The following is a 25,058-nucleotide window of genomic DNA, read 5'->3' on the forward strand; positions in this document are numbered from 1 at the left end:
AGGGCATATTTGTTGTAAACGTCTTCTCCATCGGGCAATTACAGTCAATTATAGGTTTGGCTAATGGCAATTTTGGTTTTACAAGAAATTTAGGGACTGGGGCCGGGGAGGGGGGGGGGTGCTTGGAAATTCATTAGAACCGTGAGAGGGGGGCTCAGACACATTCACTCCATGCAAATCAGGCAGAGATATCACACTGAATATAGGAATGAGGAGAGTCATTTAAGGTAGTATGCCCTTCGAAAGTGAAAGACTTAAACTTTTGCTCAAACTTTCCTCAAGGAATCTTTCAACCATTCTCTTTCAAAATCAAGTATAAAAATCGGAGTTCACCGTGCAAATTTTGGTACTAGAGAAACAACTCAAAATTTATCAATATTTAAAATTCAAAATGGCCGCTATCTCTATGGAGAAAAACTACAATTTTTGAATTTCGAAAGATTAAGCCGGTGAAAAGTTTTCTTACACCAAGAGCTTTAAAATGAACCCCCACAAGTGGTAGATCAGAAAAGAATTGTGAAAATTTGAGAGTCAGAATATGTGTCCCCGAGGCGCGTTCTACCTTACCCAACTTGGTTTTCTCACGTTGTCCAATGAAAACAATGTATGGCACGTGACTGCCATGACCAGTTTGTTTAATGATGGAGAGAAAGTTCATCTCTGCACAGGCGACTTTTGTCATTGGCAGCAGTTTTTGGCTGGTGAGTACAAAACATGACATTTAATGATACCAGCAAGAGTTGACCGTCATAGCAAGTATCCGAAAGGCACGTACGGCATATGTGGCTTAGAACAAATACATTCATTCACATCAACTCTTGTCTCAAATGGTTATGGAATAACTCTTCACTAAGGGATGGACCATTTGATCTTTGGAAGAGGGTGGTCAAAAACAAAAAATTTCAACGCAAAAAAATTAGGACAAAATCTTCGGACTAGTTTCCAAAATAAAAATAAATAACATAAAATCAGAACGCAAAAGTATGATAAATTTGATAGTTTACTCAGAAAAAAAATAGCAAATCATGACTCACTTGGGAAAAACAATTTCAAAAATTTACAATTGTTAAAGAATATTCACAATCTGATTGTGACCACCCTCACCTCCGAAGATCTATTGGTCAGCCCCTAAATGATGAAAGGGCCATTATGATTTGGAAAGGCGAGCTACAAAAAAATCACACAAATAGTAAGAGGGCTTGTAATTTTTTTGGACAGTGGTGTTTAGGGAATTAGGAAAAAAAAATCGAATATCCCTCCCCCCACAACAACCCTCGCCTTTAATTGTGCTCGTTCCCTATAGGCAATGGGATTTGTCTGTCGTGCAAGTATATTATTAAATTATCCGCTGTCCCTTGTATTACTGTGTCCATTGCCGCTATATATGGCCCAGCGATAAAATTGGGATTTGACTCGGAAACATATCCGGTCAAGTCGAGAAAGTCGGAAACATGTTACAGTAATCTTCGACATACACAGTGGCAGGAACGTAAGGAGTGACGCCCTCAACAGACTTGAACTAAAAAGACACTCAACCGCGGGCTTTTTTAGAAGCATCCAATTACTAAGGCTGGACAAACACCTGTGGAGGTAGGTAGGGGAGATTTGAGGAGGAACATCTTTCAGCTGTGTTGTTATTTACTCTGTGTATATATTCGTAAACAAACAAAGAAACAAAACAGAAGGTCATTAAATAAGTCAATTAGTAATTAATCGACAGGGTAGATGTTGCCAAAAATTGTTTGCATTCTATTAAAACACTGACAGATCACGTGTACCACATTTCATGAACGATACCGCCAAGTGTCAATGAATTGTATTACAGCACTGTGAGCTCAACATCTGTACCAAGTTTCATCAAATTTGATACAGTATTTCTGGACACACCTCTCTAATTAGGAAAGTTCATTAAATATGTAAATCAGAAATTAATTAACATGACACCGACAAACGTCTTTATTCAGTGTTAAAGCAATGTGAGCTTAACATCTGTACCAAGTTTCATGAAATTTGATGAACCATTTCTCGCTGGCGAAAATCTACCGTCTACGTTTTGCATGTATAAATTACGGTCAAATCGAAAATTCAAATTTAAATATCGTCAATTTTTTAGGTGACACGTTTCTCTCGTTCAAAGGTTTGCGAGGGGATTCAGACTTTGCAAAGTTTCATTGTTTTATCAGAAAAAGAATGATTTAGAGGTATACTAGGTCCTTAGAAGAACATTCGCGCCAAAGGTTAAAATGTTCCGTTAGGAGAAGCGTACTTCTTTGAGGATTCGGAAGTCGACGTGGGCAGTTTACCGCACTATCTCATTGAGATGCATACCTAATGAGGTGATATCCGTTACAAAATCAAAATGACAAATGAACGCCAAACCAATCACATTGTGAAAAACAACTATCTGTGGACATCATAGCGTTATTAGAATACAAAACTATCACACAAACTTCTTGGTTAGGCAGCCTGGATGTCATTAGTTCTAAAATCCACACACCATGATTATAAATTTACAGATTAGTATAAACTAGCAAAGGAATTCATGGAAATGGCCGATCATAGAAAATTAGTTCGAATAACCGGAGCGGTTAGTTATTATGGCGGGGAGATGGCCGGCGAATTATTCCTGTGAATCAATCAAATAAAGCGACCCCGCCCCGCCCATTGCCCCAAGACTTGATGAACCCCCCTTTTAAAATGAAACAAAAAATCATGACACCTCCCTATTGCGTGAGTAAGCTTAAAGGCATGTGTTGGCACCAGATAGTCTCTTCAGGAAATTTACCGACCAGCTTACAATTTCAATGGAAAACAAAAGGCTATCACACCTCCATATTCCTCTTACAGACTAGAACAAAGGCGATCCCAGGGACCGTGAACAGTGCCTTTAAGTAGTGGTCCAATTTTGAATGATAACACGGCCATTATCGGTGCATAGATACAATACAACATCAGTGGAAAAGAGATTTTTCCCAAGATTCTGCTCTTCTTCCAGAACTTGTACACACTGTATTCTGTGTCTCGGAACGTTCAAAATTAAAGTTCTTCATCACCTGTACTGCTGCCAATTTCACGGACTACAACATTTCAACCTCGTCCTCGGCAAAAGCTCTTAGTCTGATATGTCACTGTCACTGTCTGTATTTTGAACCGTTTCCAAATAATTCATGATCTCTTTGAGTTTCAGGTAATTCTGTTCTCTCCTGAGTACATCATAGGTAACTACTTTGATTTTATCTCCTTTGTTCCCTTTGGTTGACAGATGTGACCGATTTTAGCCTTGAAGTAGGATTGTCCACATTTTGTTTGTTTGATCAGAATTTTGTAGAATGTACATTTAGGCCTGCACCCAAACTCATCACTTTGCACAGCACGACGTCATCTACCGTTGAGGTAGTATTCAACACATCATTCTATTCGTCAATTAATATTATGTGCACGGTGACGTTGAACGACGTTATCCAATCAGTGTGCGTTACATAAAATAGTTTTTTTTTCTTCAAAATGTAGAGTGTGAGAAAAAAGCGACCCCAACACTGTCGTTCGCGCAAAGCATTGTTAACGTGGAGCGTGAGAACCAATCCCTCATTTGCAAGCTCCAACTTTTACCTCTGTATGATTACAAAGTCTTTTGTATCAACATATCATCAAACGGGTTATCGCAATATCATTATCTTTACGTCGTGACACTATCATGTGCAAAAATTCAGCACCCGCTCGATTCTTTTATCTGTATCTGAACAAATATGTCACTCAAATTTCAGAAAAAAACACTTGTCAAAATCACCTGCTTTGGAAACAAGCTTGTTGGTGACACCATCCTTTCCACCTAAACTAAGAATTGGTTTTGACAGTATGGATGTGTCAACCATATAACGAAGACCAAACATCGATAGACCAACGCGCTTCGAAAGAAGTTGTGTTCTGGTATTTAATTGACGCCATAGTTCTGCCCGAGTTTCCCTCCAATCAATATCCTGGAGTTTAAGTTCATGTTCTTGTGTTCACGTCTTTGACACGATAATTGCTGAAACCGTTATTTGGTTCCTTTCGGTAGCAATCGCTCTCAGACTGACATGTTGTCTTGTTGTCTTGCCAGCTAACGTCCACGGTCGGTGTATTGTTAAGGCAGTATGCACCTCGAAAGTGAAAGACTTAAACTTTTGCTTAAACTTTCCTCAATGAAACTTTCAGCCATTCTCTTACTAAATCAAGAATAAAAATCAGGGGTCATCCTGCAAATTTTGGTACTACAGAAAAAAATAACCCGAGATTTACCTATATTCAAAATTCAAAATGGCCGCCATCCCTGTGTTAACTCTATGGAGAAAAACTAAAATTTTTGATTTTCGAAAGACTAAGCCGGTGAAAAGTCTTCTTACACCAAGAGCTTTAAAATGAACCCCCACAAGTGGTATATCAGAAAAAATTGTAAAAGTTTGAGAGTCTGAATGTCTGTCCCCGAGGCGTGACAACTTGTCGACTTTGATGCAAATGGTTGCCAATCGAATTGAGCACATGAATAAATCAGAAACTTGACATGCTACATTGATGAGAAAATTCTGTACAAATGTCAAGTACAATGTCGTCGCTACGTTGCCATGACCAGAGAGTGTCCTCGTTTCTAGTAACACAGCGACTGAATGTCAATTTCTATCGTCAGGTTTTAAAATACTAGATCATAAGACATATGTACACAATACAAGCATGGATTTAAAGGGTCTACTTAAAATTCAGGGAATTAAGCATGTCTATTAGAATGTTTTTACTAGCAAACGAAGTTTAAATATAAGCTTACTTCCCGGCTGTTGGGCAATTTATTAATTTTACCTGCAGCATGATAATTTCCATAAAGTTTCTCAAAATCTGCTTAGCTGTGTAGCATAGATAATTCACAAACTATGTCTCTCAGCTGGACGCTAGAATGTACTCTTTGGGCACAGTGGACGTCTTGGTGAAACGATTATTCACTCAGGTGAGTACGAGATTACCGGAAATGGAATCTGTCTGAAAAGGGCACGTACGGGGACACGCACACTCCATGGAACATATGTCATAGACCTTTTCCGGTTATCCCACAATGCATTGCAGTGACTATATCAAACACCGTAGGCCTATATGCTCTCAAAACAACTAAAAAATGCTGATTTGTGTTACGTTGTACAACGGACTGTCAGAGAACGATGACACAGATTTTGCAATGCTAAATAATGCCCCGTGTATAAGCGACCAAAATATAGGTCGGGGTGTAATCTGCCATAGAGCACAAGGCCTATAATTATTTCCCCGTAGGCTAGCAAAGTAGCGTTGAGGCCAGAGAAAAAAAAATCTTGTTCATCGGATTTTTTGGACCAAGTCCCAGGAGCGGCGAGCGAAAATTTTTTTATTTTTTTTTAGGCCGAAGGTAAACGCGATCCTCTGGCATTTTTGCACAGATGCAGACAAGGCAAGATAATTGTTTCCCTTTTTACCAGAAATATCTCAGACAAGAAACACTGATACTGGTAACTGAATTCAATAGGCCTACTATATTTCCCAACAATAACATAGGCCATTACATTCACAGTTAGTGTTTGCACAACATATTCTGAATATTTCAACATCCTCTCAGAATAAAACTGAAATGTACAGCAAATCACTGAAATTCAACAATTCAGTATTGTCCTTTAATATGGTGGGACCTAGCATCTGAGTTTTTTCATTTTACTTTGACCCCATGTTTTGGCCTCTTTACCACTGTCTATATATACACATTTTACATAATGGTCTAACAACACTGTAATTGTGATCGGAGTGAAGTTATATAGTCATCCAAAGTCACTTGGTGGGCTATTCAGCTCTGGGACTATTCGACCCATAGACGAGTGTACAGAAGCGAGAAACACCCCAACTTGAGGTGTTTCTCGCCTCTGTACACTCGTCTATGGATAGAATAGTGTTAAGTTTTGGACATGTTGTTCTTTCATCTGAAATGTACCATACCACACTCTCTGTCAGTGTGTGTTGAGTAATAAAAGATTGATTGATTGATTGAATTATAGCCCACCAAGCGACTGTGAGTCATCATTCAGATCGTACTTTAATATCGACGCAACCATGTGTTTTGTCATTGCCGTAAATTTTTATACTTTCGATGCAATTTTCATTCAATCGGATGCACCGTCCATCTGCTGTCACGATCTTGTTGAACAAATCGCCGAACGTAATATCAGGACAAACACTGCACTGAACAGCGTCTCTGGAACTAACTGTTGGCCATCACGTCGAATGTTGGCGATCAAATTAATACTCATGTGACGTGTACTAACCTTTACAAAACGAGCAAATTTCTGGCCAAATCGACCCACTTTGCGTCGTGATTCGCCAAATTCAGACGTAACAACAACGTGTTGGCGGACAACTAAGTCCGAACACGAATGAAGTCTCATTCAAAATCCCGTGCCCGCGAAAACCCGACAAAGTGTAGGGCGCCACCATCGGCAGTACTAAAAATATTTGTAATGCGGAAGTAAGAATTTGCCGCGATCGAAAAAAAAAAAAATTTCCAAATATGCCAAAATAGAAGCGGCGATTCCGATGAACAATTTATTTTTTCTTCCTGGCCTGAGCTCAATTTTCCTATTTTAAAACATTCAGCGGCACGAATCCTCTTGACAGGTGTTAGGTCAATGTCAGCTTGACTTCTGATGAATTTTTCGTGAGGGCAAGTCCACGGAAATTTTGGGAAAGCAATGAAAATAGCGCCCTCAGTGGTGTTTTTGACAAAATTCAGGCTCATTGATGTGATTTCTATGGGCCTTATAACTCCTCACGTCACCACAGAATGCTACAGCCATCATTCACAACAGTCTGCATTTTGATTCAAGCGGCAAAATATCTTTACAAAAATACTCCAAATTAAAGTTCAACCCAAACATGCAAGCATCCATGCAGGTATCAAACTTCAAGGTCCGCACTATTTTTCAACCGAACTATCTTCGTAAATTAGTGGTCTTGTGTCACACAGTTCTATGATTAACATACCGGTTGATACCTATGATTAACGTACCATAAAAGTTCTATGCGTAAGGCCAAGAAAAATAATGAAGTTTGTTTCTCATCCTAGACATATTGCAGAGATGATGCGGTGACGCGGTTTTTTTCTTCTCAATTGTTTTTTATTCTTTAATCAACAAGAACGCTCAAAAAAAAAAATGAAAACATAGGAATGCACGCAGAGGTAAATGCACTGCAACGTTGCTTTAGTGTTTTTGTATCGCAACAGTTCTGTGGTTTGACTTTTAGTGCAGCAATGCACAGTTTTGTCAGCTTACTATAACAGTGACATATGTGTACAGTTCTGAATGGAATGTTAGTGTCAGTTGTTTTGTTCACAGTTCCGTTTTATACAGCGCTGTGTTATGTACTATCGTCGCTTATTTTTGCGTTTATTTTTGTCATTTCATTTCCTCATGAGCAGAAAAAAGGTTGACGCGGCGGGGATGAGAAACAAATTGTTTATTTTTCTTAGCCTAACGTACGCTTTGTATACCCTGGGCGCAATGCATCATTGAACCGGTAAAAGAACTATAGGTTATGTCTGGGAATGTGATATGCTCGTCTTGGAGAATGTTTTCCACAATGTTCAAGCTGTGCTTTGTTAAAGGGACTGGTCAGTTTCTTCGGCCTGAGGGGGGGGCGGTGGATTCATGAGGGGGGGTCACCCTGTTTTTGACTTTGGTGATAGGGGGGGTCACCATGTTTTTGAAATGCCCAATAGGGGGGGGGGTCAGTGTGTTTTTGAATTTCGACACAGGCTCATCATTGCCTAAAATGCTAGTGTCAGCCACAAATTTCATCATTCAGTTGCATTTTTCGGCGCGCCCTTCGGGCGCGTAACTTTAATAATCAGACATATTTTTCAGCATGCCCAACTTTAACATATCAGGCATACATATATCAAAGATATCTGTATGTTCAATATTTTTCAGCGTGCTCTTCAAGCTCATTACTTTAATATATCAGACATTTTTCAGCACACCCTTCCTGTGCATGACTTTAACATACAAGACATATATATATATCAGAGATATCAGGATGTTTCATATTTTTCTCGGCGCCCTTCGCGCCATACTTTAATAAATCAGAGATATATGCCAGAGATATCTTGATGTTTGCTAAGTGAAAGTGTACCGTTATGAAATCTGCATTTCATATGAAAAGCATGACAAATTCCTGATACTTTTCTGTTCTCTCTATGAGAATTCAGTATGAGAAAGCATCAGGCACAAATATTTCACAATATATATTTGATACAGTGACTTATTTTAGAGATAGAAAAATGACAGTATATCTTTCGTTCTCATTGATGCAACTGTTTTCCTTTGTGTCTCAGGTTTTCTGTAGAATGATGCTTTTTTATGACCAAAATAACAGTTTAAAAAGGCAGTTTTTGTCATTATTAGCTGTGGTTTTATGGTTTCAATGTTACAAGAGAAGGTCCTCTCTGACACTGTACACATCAGATTTGGCTAAAAAAGCTCTCTATGGCTCCTCAGGAGATTTAATTGGATGGCTGGCAAGTCCTAACACCCATCAAAATTTTTGGTTTACTGCTTTTTCCTCTTTGATATTAATGATTGACATCCATTTCTGTTCAGGACATCTGGTTAAGCATAGAAAATGTGAAATACATTCACACAAAATGTACTTGTACTCAAACTTTAAGATTGACGCTTTGAAATTACTATCTTAGAACTGACATGTCAATAATGTCATTAAAACACATAATGACTGTTAAAATATAAATGTATGTAATATATATATATATATATATATATATATATATATATATATATATATATAATATATAATTTATGTCCACCTTGTGTTTTACAGTTGTCGCCTGCGGGGTTGTCACCCTGTTTTCGAAATTTGGAATAGGGGAGTTCACCCTGTTTTCAAAATTTGGAATAGGGGGTCAGCCACTTTTTGACGTCGGCAAAAAATAATCCACCGCCCCCCCCCCCCCAGGCCGAAGAAACTGACCAGTCCCTACTGTTGAGTAGATGACGGACAGGAGTACGATTTTTTTTATGCATATGCAAAACCACGGTCCATACAGGGACCGTTTCAAAACACAACTTCCAGTTTCATGTACAGATTTCATATGGATATTAATAATAATACGGTAAGATTCAGAACAGGGTGGACTAGAGTGGAAATAAATGCTGTGAAATATTCACAGAAGATGGTGGCTTGATGTGCTACCCGTGTGTGTGATACATGTAAATAGATGTCAGATGGGTAACTAAAGTATATGCCAGCGACTTGGCATGGATACATTTTAAGAATTTTCCTTCAAAGACGAACTGCATGTGACGTACCGACATGGAATAAAACCTTATTCGGGGGGTGGGGGTGGGGGGGGGGAAAGATGAAGTTTAACTTGAAAACTTCACTTTAGACCTGTTTGATGTGTTTGAGATGCTGGAACCTATTTTAATTATTGCGTACAGGATTGTGAGCAAGCAACACATGTCACCGCTTCAACTTCTTATCTGTCTTTGCACTTGTCAGGTGCTGTGGAATTCAGAGCAACTTCAGCCATGGCATTATCAATCAATCAATCAATCAATCAATCAATCACTCCTTATTCATCCCAAACACTGGGCAATTAAAATGGTGACTGAGAAAACTTACACGCACGAACGAGAAATCTACAAAAGAGAAATAATTAAAAAAACAAACAACAGACAGCGAAAGAAGCCGTTGAAAGAAATTCGCACAACCTATACTTCCTGTCAGTGCCGTCATCGTATACTACGAAAGGAACGTTAATGCCGGGCTGCAGTGCCGGCAACTGCACTTACACCTGCACCGCTGACACCACCCCCACCCCCGTCTTGCAACTGTGTTAAATTGCATGGAATATTATAGGGTAGAAATATTTGCTCGTCGTTGCCCAAAGTTAAGGGGTTAAGTCATTGCTTTGCATGATTGCATTTATACTGGTCGAGTCAAAGTCTCCAAGCTCACTCGGGGCTGCTGGGTGTAGTGATTGCCGCTGTAGGCCAACTGTGGCTGGTTTTCACATGTTTTCAGTATGTAAGTTCTATCAGTCTTTTAACAATGTTCAACTTCCACATCTCTGAGGTCATTGGACTCTGGTTTCAAGATACGGTGTTTTCAATCCGGTTCGAACTCAAAACCTACGGTATCCAGTCACCTAGCGGAGAAGCAACAGACAAAAGCGTCCGGCCAAATCCTCACTCTCAAAAAAGAGTGGTTCTATAACCGAGCTTAGGGATCATCTAAGATGGTCGCATAAGTTCGAAAAGCAAAATTCATTCGTTTACGGGGGAGGGAGATCAATTAGTGAACTTCACTTTAACTTTGGGGAGGGGGTTTTGGCTTAAACGAAGGATTTTAGTTTCGTCAACTTATGCGACAATCTGAGACAGTCCCTAAGTTGTTACATTTTTCGGACTGCAACTCCTCCAGATAGCACTCACGCCAGTACACCCACTATCACACATCACACACAAACTTCATGGAAGCAATGAATGCATCGCTTAAACTGAAATTCCAAATCACTTGCCATGCCATACCATAGGATTGTTAGAAAACCTATTTTTTTTCACACAAATAGGATAGTTACTCTTCCGGAGACTGCGTGGTCGTCGCCCGCGCTACATGAAACTATGTGAACCCGAGTAGTTACGGAGCTCTGACGTAAGCTGACGCTGTCTGAGAGTGGCTGCATAGTTTTTAACATGTTAGGTCTGTACAAAACGCGATCGGGAACGGTGCAAGAACACAGTCAAATTTATAACCCAGAAATATTGTAAGTCACACCACTTTAAATTCCGAACATTCTTCAAGAATCATATTTTGCAGAATCATTTGCAAATTTCGTGAGAAATCGGGTTGCCCCCAAATTTCATCGCAGCTATGAGAACCGAATGTGTAGAGAAATAAATGCAATATAAACTAGGAATTAAGTTTCTTAATCATTTATTACTTAGTGATAGCATAGGAACAATACAAATGCTACAATTTAAGTCAAGCATAATGCCGATATTTGTGTCCTATGAACGTCCAGCAAGCTGACCTTACTTCTCTCCGGTCCAATGACTCCTATAACATGAAACAGGATAATTATATTTAGTGCTATTTCAGAAATTTTAAATTTACAGTTTCCGGAAACTCATTGAAAGTGAAATGTGGTTGAAACAGCTTTCATGTAAATGCGACTGATTGATTAAAAAACCCTCTGCATACATATATTATTCCAAAACTTCCTTGTTCAGGTATTAAAATATTTAATTTCCCGCTCTTCCGTGTGGTGACCTCTGTGATTGACAAAAAGCACAGTATATGACATAATTGGTTGAAAATGCAATCGGGGAAAACAACCTATTTAATGATTCATATCGTTAAATGGTCGAACCAGTTTTATTTTATAATAACAAACACGTTTTGGAATAATATATGTATGCAGAGGGTTTTTTAATCAATCATTCGCATTTACATGAAATTATTTGAAATATGTAAATAATACCATACATGTCTCTCTGTGTATTTTAAATTATTTACATATTTCATATAATTTTGTGCCTAAAATAAACAAGTAACTTACGCTGATTAAGCACTGTAGAGGAGATTGTTTGGAGATCCATTTCCTGGGTTGCTGACTGCTCCTTTTGTTGACTCAGATGCAAGTAATGACTTACAATTAGGTCCAGTGCTGCATCGACCAGAAGCGACATGCAGTGTCATAACACCTATATCAAGTATGAGAGATGTCGAAATTTGTAAATTGTCAGTTATACATACTACTATTTGTGCATCTTCTATGGATTTAGTGTAAGGCAAGGCATCATTATGATCAATCATTCCTTGGGTCAAACTCATTAACAGTTTTGTACGCCTGGTAGACAATAAGGTTTATTAAGGTAGACCGCACCTCGGGGACAGATATTTGGACTCTAAAACTCTTAAAATTCTTTTCTGATCTACCACTTGTGGGGTTCAGTTTAAAGCTCTTGGTGTAAGAAAACTTTTCACCGTCTTAGTTTTTGCGAAAATCGAAAATTTTATTTTTTCTCCATAGAGTTAACACAGGGATGGCGGCCATTTTGAATTTTGAATATAGGTAAATCTTGGGTTTAGTTGTTTCTCTAGTAGCAAAATTTTCACCGTGACCTCGTCTTTGATTCTTGATTTAGTAAGAGAATGGCTGAAAGTTTCATTGAGGAAAGTTTGAGCAAAAGTTTAAGTCTTTCACTTTCGAGGTGCATACTACCTTAAACGCCAAGTAACTGATGACCCCACGTACTGCACACAGTAAGTGAGGCTACCCACAATTCTCCATGATCTGTACACACGGAGATCACTCACTGAACTGAAGCAAATTTCTTCTGTACACAGAACAACTCGGTCCATATTTCAAAATTCTGGCAACATAGTTCTGATAATCATAATTTTCTGATTTCTCACTGTGAAGATCAACCCTTTTTCCGCAGAGAAGATAGCAATTTTCTAATTTGTCGACATCGATTTTTGACAGCCATACACAATATTTTCAAGGAAACTAAGGGAATAAGTAGCATCTGTGTTGGCAAAAGAAAGGGTATTGATTTTTTTAATGTTTTTAACAAAGAAAATTTGCATGTCTGACAGGTGGTATGATGAGACCATCTTAGTTGCTGATAACTTTATCTTGACAAGTGTGCAATTTTTAGCACCTCAAAAAATCGAATTCTTATTCAATTTACTCTTGAATTTTAAACATAATCAATAATTTTGGAACATAGTTTTAACAAATAATCCTAAACTTAAATTGTAAGTTAAAAATTGTTAAGAAACTGATAAAATTGAATGTCTGAGTGAACAAATCAAGGGGAATTGTGGGTAGCCTCACTTACTGTGCTGCAGTGCCATTCAAACGAAAACTATGTATTAGTCTGTGGTTCCATCAGTTAGTGACTAGATAACGTGTAGCGTTCATGACGAGGATATTGCTGGTGCTGTTAAACAAACACTTAGGTTACTTTCCAAACGAAAGATATATCTAAATCGAGACCTTGTTTCTATGCCAATGGTTGTACAGAATATTGAACCGCGGCATGAAAATCTGCCTCTTTAATAAAAAGGAAACGAAAGGTTATTTGTAAAATTTATCACTAACCTGCGACGTGAGGGCAGGCCATGGAGGTACCGCTCATAGTTTGGTATGCTGAGTCGCTAGTGTGGTATGCACTCCTAACGTTTGAACCAGGGGCAAAGAGATCGAGGCATGTGCCGAAGTTGGAGAATCCAGATCTGGCATCGGTGTTAGTGGTTGATCCAACAGTTTCAGCCTAGGGTGATTAAGAGAAAGATATATATATATATATATATATATATATATATATATATATATATATATATATATATATATATATATATATATATATATATATATATATATATATATATTCTTAGCCGGTTACTACATTCACACACACAACACACAAAGTGATTTTACTGAATAATTCGAAGCAAACCAAACTATACAGCAATCCCAATAAATACGTCACGAATCTTAGCTTTCACCGCCATAACGCACTCTTTGACCCATTCCTCACTTTCATGTAATGTTATGCACATTGTAAGGCAAATTAAGGTGATTAACTTGCCTCAGCAACTCTTGCAGGGGAGGAGTTGCAGGCGTCTCGGTTGTCATTACCGGCAGCGACTGCAGTTGGATATCCAGCAGCAATAACACCACGAGTTGCATCGTCCATAGCTTGGTTGGCGCCACCGCCGAGAGACATGGAAACGATACCTGGTGTTGTACCACCATCAGCGATTGCATTAATACCTAAAAAATTCAAAACAAGTAGGCAATTGCCTGTTAAGACAAATCAATGACACGTGTTTTAATAATTTACATATACAATATATAATGTAATTGAACAATTTACATATACAGTATATAATGTAATTGGTTTTCGTAAAATAAACATCTGATGAAGGCTGGACTATTATATATTATGGTCTGACATATTCGCTAAGGCAATGGAGAACATACAAATTCAATGGAATCGACATGTATATAATTCTTGTTCCAGATTATTGCCCTTCTATAAATAAGATTTCAGGTTACACTTATGAGGACACAGTTAACACTCGATATAGTCTGGCGAATTGTCCAGGGCATTTTTCAAAATTATATGGACATACCAGCAACGATGTTGGAAGTGAGACCAGCCGCGCATGTTGAGGACACGCACTGAGTAGACCTTTGCACCATTGGCAATACCGACATCTTTACCGGCAGCTGTACCTGCACAATGAGTTCCGTGACCATGGCAATCGTCACCCTAATGTATAAAAGAAAACCACCCATTCCAAGGTGAAAAGCTTGTGTCTTGGGAATGATTCGTTTGTTTTTCTAACCTACTGGGTGGAGTGCACCTCGGAAACAGCACTGGGAAATTCAAATTTTTCCAAAATTTTACTGATAGTCCGCTTGTGTGTGTTTGTTTTGTAACCTGTAGAGCAAATGTTGTTTTGTATGTCCTGATGGCACATTATTCAAACACAGTACCCTTAAAACTGACTGGTTTTCAAACAATTGATTAACATGTTTTCGTTGCCCCGGCCAATGACTTTGAGTCCACACCAAAGCTGGGCTATTCAAAATAGAACTATGTGATTTCAAATACCAGACCAGTCGTTGATATGTTGAGCAGGAATAAAATGATTGTCAAGATGTCTCATTGAACTTCCATGGAAATTGTTCTCTTCATTAACTTTGTAGAATCGTCATGTCTATTAAATCGCAAGAAATGGATCAAAGGGATTTCATAAGTTTACTGAATGGGAAAATTTATGTACGATATTCAATTTTGAATACCCTCCTCGATCATAAAGGAAAGCAGAAATTATTAGGGTTGTTGTAAAATGATTCAATACTCACTCCATTAGCAGGGTCGAAATCCCAGAAGAATTCGGCACGGCCTCCGAATTCGTCGTGGCTATGACGGATACCGGTGTCAGCAACATACACTTGTGCTCCTGCACCGTTACCTGTGATTTGTTCAGAAGAGCAAAGCAACGATCAGTCCCAATCCAAATACTACGTCACTTAGATGGTAAAACTCTATAACATTTGTCTTAATTAAGGCCATTTGACAGGTTTGCACTGAGGGATACCCTACTTTTCCCTACACAAGAATGTTGATAAAACCACTATTACACTTCAGTAATATTCCATAGCTTTTAAGTTCAATAATAAATAAAATATCTGGACGACAACATGTATCTTATTCACCCAATGACATCTGCACTGTTATTACGGTTGCTGGTAACTAACAGCGCCATCGTTCCCGTCACCATTGTTGGAAGTTACAGGGTAAATGAGTCATTTATCGTGCTTACCGTAATAATCGCAGTTGTTGTCGAGTGGAAGAGCCCTCTGGTTTGAACGATCACAACCCCACTCACATGCGGCTCTCATAATGGAATCTTCTTCAATATACTCAATAATATCCAAGTTTCTCACCTGGAAAGAGAACAAAAAGCATAATTTCGGTATGAAAACTGATATGTGCTTTTTTTCATAAGCATATCGGCCGAAAAAATGAGGGCCCTCGGTAGCGCCAAAAGGCTTCTCATGGGATCATTAACATTATTTGACCAGACATGATCACCTTGCAAGCATATTTGGCGGGAAATCATCACCGATGAAAACAATATGAACATTATCTCCAGCTATGTTGATTGTAGAGACACACGCCTGGTATCATGTACAAGATATCAAAATGCTCATAATTTTCCTTTGACATGATAACAGTTGGCTTCAGTCGGACATCTATCTTACACAAGCGATGCCCACATAATGGAAATTAACGAACACAGAAATCATGCTATCATCCGAAAAAAAGTGGACAAAAATTCGTCTGTACCTGTTAACTAGTAGCTGACCGTTGTGGTCCTCATGAGAAAGTACATTGTGTAAACGTTACATTGTTACCGCCATTCACGGATCACAAATTACTGAGAAGACTTGTTCAGCAACTCTTGAACGGTAGAAATCGACAGACGTTTTACTTTTAGATGATGCCATACATACCTTTTGAATTAGTCCCTTGGGAGCTTCCACGTGAGCACCAATGAAAACAGCGTTGTAGGTTCTCTTGACTGCGACTGATTTTGGCAGGTTACGAACTAAATCAGAAATTTTGTAGCCATCCTGTAACAAATAAGGTGTAGGAAAGTAAGTCCGTGCATATAACAGAAGTATAAACTCATCCGCAAACTGAAGCTTCGTTATTTAACCCTTTGAATGCTGTAATTTTTCCCGCCAAAATTTCAGTGCAACGTTTTACCAATTTTTATGAATTTTCTGGATTTTTTTGATAATTTTGGACCAAATGGGCATCACATTACATTGGCTACACTTTTTATCAAAATTTTGACAAAAATCTGAAAAAAAATTGACCAGGATAGATTTTATAAAGGCAACAAAAATTGACTTTGGCGCTCAAATGGTTAAAACTTTCAAATCATATGTATAGATTAGCAAGGGATTAGAAATGGTATAACAATATTTCAGCAGCAGTAACCCGTTACAACAATTGTCATAATATTTTGCTCGCAATTTTATTTTCTAGGGTCAACACATTTTCACTGCTGCAAGGTAACAAAGACCACTTAACGACCATTTGCTCTTTTCGTGAGGAACGCATTTTCAAATTACGTTCTCAATACAAAATGTTTAGGCATACAGTCGTCGGAACTGCGCTGAAATGTCGTATGGGACCCATACGACCAATGTAAACACTGTATCCAAGGTACGATGGTGATTAATGAAAGTTAAAACATGTCTGTCATAATCTACATCGTATAATTTACATGTTGCAGCTATGATGATGAGGTGCATCTAGATATCGTGCACGAAATACAGTGTTTGCAAACAAGAAACTCGCACAGGCGCAGTTCCAACGACAGTTTCCCTTTAAAGTTATGCTTCTGCTGTAAAGACTTACAAATATTTTGTCAGAATCGTTTATGTTATAGGTCTTTTACTTTCGAGGCCCATACTACCTTGAAAATAATGCAGTAGTTTACATACAAATGTCCGTTGAAAATATTGTTCGTTTTGATTGTTAACGGGTAACCGATACCACCATTCATAATCTGCACACGTGAATTAATATTGACTATGTATGAGTTATGTATATGACTATATATATATATATATATATATATATATATATATATATATATATATATATATATATATATATATATATATAAACTATAACATGAGAAAGGCATTGCAAATTTATTAATAGCAGAATAATCATCCTAACCTTGAGTTTGATCAAGTAGCTGTTTGGCACAGCCTCCTGAACAGTAAGCAGAGGTGCCAGCTCAAAAGCTGCCGCTGAGGCGACGAAGAGGGCGAGGAGGAGAAGACGCATCTTGAACAGGTGTCTGCGGAAGAAACGAGACGTTATAAGAAAGTGTTAGAATATAATTACAACCAAGATATATTATATTGACCTTGTAGCGATATAACACATGGGTATAAAAACATTGGCCAGGTCGTTCACAAAAGTGTGTTCACTTATGATGAACGATCAGCAATGGTAGCTCAGCCATACTGCGTTGCATGAACGTCGACAGTCGATCGTATACAGGTACACGAACTCTCAGCATGACACACTCACCACGTCAATAACTGATGGCATGACACCGGTGGAAAATGAAAATTGCCTGTACAACCTTCGTAAAGAATGGAACACAAGTGCAGTGTCACACCGATAGACTCCCTGGCAGTACACAAGAGCGCCTGTACGAATCGACGCTGTGCATGAAGAAGGTACAAGGCGTGTTTTCGCCGAAATGTATACATTTAATTATGTATACATTAATTAGAACAAGATGGTGATGTCATATGGACATCCAGTACTTGAGCTAGGCTTGATGAAGGGCTGCCTTTACCACAGGCATGCATCAAGCCAGCTCTCGCATCAAACCATGCACGACGGCAACAAAGCCTATCACATCCATATCCCACGCAGTTTTTCACTTACCTTGAAGCTCTGCAACAAGTCGAGTGAAGAGTAGGTGAACTAGAGATCCTTTTATTCTCTTCTCTTGACAAGCTTATCAAATGAAATATTGTATGAATCGACACATCCCCCCTATTTTTAATCCTTTATCAATGATGTGAACACAAGATATCATGAAAGTTAAACAGATCGCTGAGAACCTTCGCTTCTGTTAGATCTGATACAAGATCAGTTTTTTGCTGACGAAGATATTTACGTGGCAACATCCGGACCGCAATATGTCCCCCATTGATAAAGTTTATCGTCGTTTGCGATTTACTAAGCGTGTTCACTAGTAAGAAAGATGGGAGTGTTCTTTTTTGTGAAAATATGCTTGGTGAAGTCATTTCCAATATCTTCTTTTTCATTTCATATTTTGATTATTTTTACTTTTATTAAAGAAAATAGAAGAAAATAATCGATCGGCATTTGTACATTGATTTTACCAGCTGAAACATGTTCCAAGGGCTAATATTAAGGTAGTATCAGCCTCAGAGACAGATATTCGGACTCTCAAACTCTTAAAAGTCTTTTCTGATCTACCACTTGTGGGGGTTCATTCTATTGCTCTTGGTGTAAGAAATCTTTTCGTCGTCTTAGTTTTTTCGAAATCGAAAATTTTATTTTCCTCTATAGAGTTAACACAGGGACGGCGGCCATTTTGAATTTCAAATATATGTAAATCCTGGGTAATTTGTTTCTCTAGTACCATAATTTGCACGGTGACCCCCGAAATATTCCTTGAAATATTCCTAAGTTTGAGCAAAAGTTTAATTAAGTCTTTCAATTTCGAGGCCATACTACCAAAAGCAGTAACAGGTTATTAACTCATATTTGCAAGTCACGCACCCTATGTGCATCTCGTTGATAATTTAGCAGCTTCTCCAATTTGAAGTTCGATTGTTCGTATACGCTATATAGAATCTGGCCATTTTTTTCGCACGCATGTGCTTATTGCATGCAGTTGGAATTCGTGTACATCATGCTCTTGTATTGTATTATATATCATATTACCGGATGGTCAGACATCATTGAAACAATATTAAAAATTTTAAATTTTAAAGTGTACTTTGTATTCGATCAGTCTTACATATTCACAATGACCACATGTCAATTTTGAGGCGGGAAACTTTGTCCGCGGAACATATGAGACGTCTGTCGCCGTCGGACTTTCAAATGTGGGGTTCAAGGTGCGGCCAACAGTTGTTCTTCCAAAGAGCTATTCCGGGAGGATGTTTTGAGGGCAGGGGAATTTTAATTTTTCTTGGGCAGGGGACATATTTTTAGCAGGCAGGAGCAGATTTTAGTTTTTTTGTTGGGCAGGGCAGATATCGGTTGATTTACCTGGGGATCGGGGAAGAAATTTTACAGGGCAGGGGACAATCGACAGGTTATTTTCATCACAAGGCGGGGGCGCTTCATGTCTGCAGGGGAATGATACAATTTTAAGGGGAATTTTTTTCCAGGGCAGGGGAAACTTAATCGACAGTTTTTTCGCTACAGGGCAGGTGAGCTTCAAAAATTCACAATGGGGAGGGGAAAATAGGCAAAAATGTGTGGGGAATGGGTAAAACTGAAGTTTGAGTGCGGGAGGGTAAGTCGAAAAATTGTCAGTTGGAGGGCAAATTATGAGCAACTGATTAATTACGCTCTAGTCAGTTCAAATTACTTGTCCTGCACAATATATCTTATCATAATAAGGACTCCTTTAAAAGCGCGTTGTTCGTTGGCTGCACCTGGGGTTCACACAGTTTCCAACCAATCGGTCGTCTAAAATAATTCAAATCTCACAAAATTAAGCAAAATATGACCAAGTACAAGAAGTGATTAAGTATCAAATATTTGGGGAATATCAAAGTGAGAGCAAAATTGCTCCCGGCTATGGTATACGAAAAGAAGTTGCGCGTTGAAAACGTTTGTGATAAGTATAGACGTCGCCGTGGTCGACATCCGATTTTAATCAGACTGAGTGATATGGTATGAGTACCTGCGCGTAGTCGAATTATCTCACCAAAACGCACCGCGTTCGAAACACTATGAAGATACACACGCTTAATCTGCAGTATAAAGTAACAATTTGGGATACTCGAAAGTGTCCATTTATTAACGACTCTGGACATTTCTGTTATATATTACTTTGGACATTATAAATTGTGACAAAATAAGTGTAGAAAAAACTGAGTTTTTAACTTTCTCAAATTTACCCCAGGGAAACTTTCCCCAATGTAACCTTAACATTTCCCTTCTATAACCAGGCTCAGGAGGGAAAACCGGGAGTGATCTGGCTAATAGTGGTTCTAAGGAAACAGATTAACGACACTTTGCAGATATTTGTAATTCAAATGTTGCGGCCATTGGTGAAGTCAAACTGTTGGTAAAATCTGTCTGCTAAAACGGTACGACACCGGGAGTATATTTAACTTCGTCTGTTAGTGAAAACATTCTAATAGACATTATAAAGTCCTTGGATTTGAAGTTAGACTCTTTCAAATCCATGCTTGTATTGTGTAAATATATGTCTTATGTCTAGTTTGTCAAAAACTAACGATTACATAGAAATCAGTTAGACAAAGCTGACCCTCAGTCGCCGCATAACTAGAAACGAGGACACTCTGGCCATTGAAGCGTAGTGGCGCCATTGCAGTTGACATTTTTGCAGAGTCCTCTCATGAATGTAACATTTCCAGTTTCCGATTCGTTCATGTACTCATTCGATCGGTAGCCATTTGCACCAACATTGACGAGTTGTCTAGTTAACAATACACCGATCATTCAATGAACTGAATACCAAGTTGAACAAGACAAGTCACAACGATTGACGCCGAAAGGAAATATTAGCGTCTCAAAAGTTATCGTGTCAAACACTTGAACACAGGAGCATGAACTTGAACTCCAGGACATTGATTGGAGAGGAAACTTGGGTCGAACTATAGAGTCAATTAATTTCCAAAACAGAGTTTCTTTCTAAAGCGCGATAGTCAATTCATGCCTGGTCTTCGTTATATGGTTGACACATCCATACTGTTAAAACCAAGTTCTTAGTTTAGGCGGTGGGGTGATGTCACCAACTAGCCTGTTTCCAAAGCAGGTGATTTTGACACATCTTTTCTGAAACTTGAAATGACATATTTGTTCAGATATTGATAAAAAGAATCGAGCGGATGCTAAGATTTGATAGTGTCACGGCACATGAAGATAATGATATTGCGATAACCTGCTTAACGATATTTTGACAATATGAAGTTTGTATACTCAAATAGAGGTAAAAGTCGGAGCTTGCATGTGAGGGATTGGTTCTCACGCCTCTTGCACGCTGACAGTGATCGAGTGTGCGAACGACAGTGTGGGGTCGTTGTTTTTCACACTCTGTATTCCGGGAAAAAACTGTTTTATGTAAAGCACACTGATTGGACAACGTCGTCCAGCGTCCCCATGCACTTAATATTAACTGACGAATAGAATGGCGTGTTAAATACTACCTCAACGGTAGACTCGGTGCTATGCAAAGTGATGAGTTTGGGTGTAGGCCTAAATGTGCATTCTCAAAATTCAGGTCAAACGAAAACACTGGGAACAATCCTACTTTAAGGTTAAAATCGGGCAGGTACTCTTTCAATTTTGAGTTGAAATCGGCATGTTGAAGATTGTCGATGCCTACCAGGAAATCTTGTCAAAAATTATGTAATACCTAAAGTGTGCGCGACTTAAATTTTTCACTTTGTGGAAACGACATTCCTCAATATCTGGTTTTTGCATCAGTGCTCGTTTACATAGACTAATTATTTAGTGTTAATCCTTTGTTCTTCTATGAAAGTCGTGTCTACTTAACAAATTTCTTTAGGGATGTAACGGATAATAAACCTGCGCCTTTAAACAAATTATTTTTCTATGATTTTCATTTCGTTTCCGTGAATTCCTTTGCTATGTTACATTAGTTTGAAATTTATAAATCAGGTGAGTGGAACAATGACATCAATTTTGTCCACAGATACATTTAAGGTAGTAAGCCCCTCGTAATAGACAGCCTTACACTTTTGCTCAGACATTCCGTATAAGTTTGAAGCTTGCAAGCAAACCATTAAATTCGGCTGCATTCTGTCTTAATATTCTGTCTTAATATTCTGTCTTAATATACCTTCTGCAACGGAGAAAACTCCAAAGTTTGCGTAAACTGTCACAACCAACAGCGTTACGTGTCGAGAGCGACATAATCAAAACAGTTATACGTTAATTAGGAACACTGACAAAGAAGGTGATAAACACCATCTTTGACAAACAATATTTGATGGCGGTAAAGTGGATATAGAAGTGATCATAAAACACATCTTCGCCAAATCAACGCTGCGTTTACAAAGATTCACAGCACGCCTGATTCACGCCTGACGTCGCCCTTCCGGCTATGACGCTTGATATTTCAGGTAGTATACGCCTAAAAATTGAAATAAACTTTTGTTCAAACTGTCCTGAAGGAATATTTCATCCATTCTCTTTCATAATAAAGAATAAAAAATCGGGGGTCACCGTGAAAATTTTGGTGATAGAGAAACAAATTGTCCAAGATTTAGAGATTTTTGAAATTCAAAATGGCCGCTATCCCTGTGCTATCTCTATGAAGAAAAATTAAATTTTCGATTTTCGAAAAACTAAGAGGATGCAAAGTTTTCTTACACCAAGAACTTTAAAATGAACCCCCACAACTGGTAGATCAGAAAAGAATTTTAAAATGTTTGAGAGTCAAAATATCTGTCTCTTACGGTCATTTAGGCATATTCTAAAGATTTTAAAACCCACTATCATATGGCCAAATATTAAAGCCAACATATAGGCCTAAAACTACAATTTTGATATGTTTTTCAGTACTTTCGCTATTTGTATAATCTCCAATCTCTTGTTTTACACCATATCATGTTGAAGTATTCAGTGTCCAGCTCATCAACACTGCCTCCATATAATGTGTTATATATGTACACTTCTATTGCGGTCAGTTGTATTTCAGTCCCGCTATAATCTGAAATATCAAAATACGATAACACTGCTACATATTCATACCCAGGCTGTATTGACCATTTCGCATGATTAAAATATTAACTCCTTCTGACGACAATCTTTTCACGTTTGCATTGGGCAATTCCTGACAATTGCCCGATATCATGAAAACATGGGGTCAAGGAGTGTGCAAATTTATTTATTGGAGAATTTTCAAAATTACACAACAGTGTTATATTTTATGTATCAGAGATCATAAAAAATCTCCAAATCAGATTTGGTTAAAAAATAGTTTCCTGATGTTGTAAAATCTGCCATCAGTATCCAATCCTCGGGGACAGATACTAGGCCCCTCAAACTTTTCCAATTCTTTTTTTATCTACCACTTGTTGGATGTCATTTTAAAGCTCTTGCTGCAAAAAATATTCTAGAGTGTTAGTTGATCGAAAATTTTATTTTTCTCCGTAGAGTTAACGCAGGGATGGCGGCCATTTTGAATTTCAAATATCGATGAATCTCGGGTAATTTGATTCCCTGTACGAAAATTTGCACGGTGACCCCCGAATTTTATTCTTGATTTTGAAAAAAATGCTTGAAAGATTCTTTGAGGAAGGTTTGAGCAAAAGTTTGTCTTTCTTTTTCGAGGCGCGAGCTATCTCAAGAACAGTCTGCTCACACAACTCATAAGACATGCTGATATCGTCACCTTCTTGGGCACAGCCTGTACAATTTGTTTGTTTTGATCGGTGACAAGTGGAAGGCGCAGCAGCTGCAAAATTCGGTGTCGAAAGCGCTTGGTGCACTCCCTAAAGACAATTATTGAGCTTGTCTACAGTTGGTATTACATATAGTATGCACTAGCCAAGACTTCAATTCAGTCGTAACGATAAAGATATAAATGCACAGCTTGTGTTGATATTTGCGTTGAATACTTGATGTTTTCATGACATATTAGGGAGTAACTCTGGTTTACAGCCTTCACAGAACAAAAGTATGGAAGACATGTCTTTAATTACAATTATCAACAAGTATACAATTTATATTAGGCTGTGTTGACAAACTGCATATTCAGTGTTTCATATCGCTTTAGGAATTTGTAACAAGACACTGTACAAACACAACAAAAACACGTAAAAATGATACAGCTACTGTCGCTTTAAATGGTTCTAATGATTTGTTCATCTTTGTTGTGCTCCATGCTTTACTTCTGCCCCTTCTTTCGAGATCAGTATTTTTTTTCACAAGACATGACTCAATGTTTCAACACAAGGCAAACCTTATACGAAAAACAAGAAAATAATTCATTTCTGTCACAGACCCTGTGAATGTTCCGGCAGATCCTTGTGATACAGGTCTGTGTCAACAAAGAAGGCACAGAGTTAAAACTCCTGCACACATTACTTTGAGATATTTCTGGTGTACCGCAGGTGTGTGCATGGTCGCTAAGATCTGGGGTGGTACCACTCTCGACAGTTTTTATATTACGTGTGGTACGTGACTAAGTACCAAATTTCCAATACATGACAATTGTCTATCGTGTATGCATGTTTTACTGTACGAGTTAAAGGGACAGGTCAGAGATACAGACACCTGTGGATTTCTTGTTGTTTATATGGACATACGAACATGCCAATGTGGAGAGAGAGAGAGAGAGAGAGAGAGAGAGAGAGAGAGAGAGAGAGAGAGAGAGAGAGAGAGAGAGCTCTTTTGTCTGGGAGTGTGACAGACAGCAGTCTACAAGCCATTTAATCTAAATGCATGAAGAAGTAGGATTGATCAAATTTTGAGTTGGCAATGGACAAAGATATATTGAAGATTCTTTGATTGCAGCAAGTCTGGTTGATGATTTCTTTGAGGTATGGCTTTGCTTAGGTGCTGTACGACTCTATAGAAGGTATATAACTGTTTAACACGACCAAGGCAGATTCACTAGGAAAAACCGAAAACCAGTGCAGTTGAACACACGTGACTCATTTATTCAAG

The 25,058-nt window shown here is 38.3% G+C and overlaps 1 pseudogene; it reads right to left on the minus strand.

The window, feature by feature from the left end:
- Positions 1-13,248: 13,248 nt before the first annotated feature.
- Positions 13,249-18,167, minus strand: LOC139127595 (aqualysin-1-like; annotated as a pseudogene).
- Positions 18,168-25,058: the final 6,891 nt, after the last annotated feature.

This window comes from Ptychodera flava, unplaced genomic scaffold, assembly GCF_041260155.1.
Source record: "Ptychodera flava strain L36383 unplaced genomic scaffold, AS_Pfla_20210202 Scaffold_33__1_contigs__length_2856901_pilon, whole genome shotgun sequence".
In the NCBI taxonomy this organism is placed as follows: Eukaryota; Metazoa; Hemichordata; class Enteropneusta; family Ptychoderidae; genus Ptychodera; species Ptychodera flava.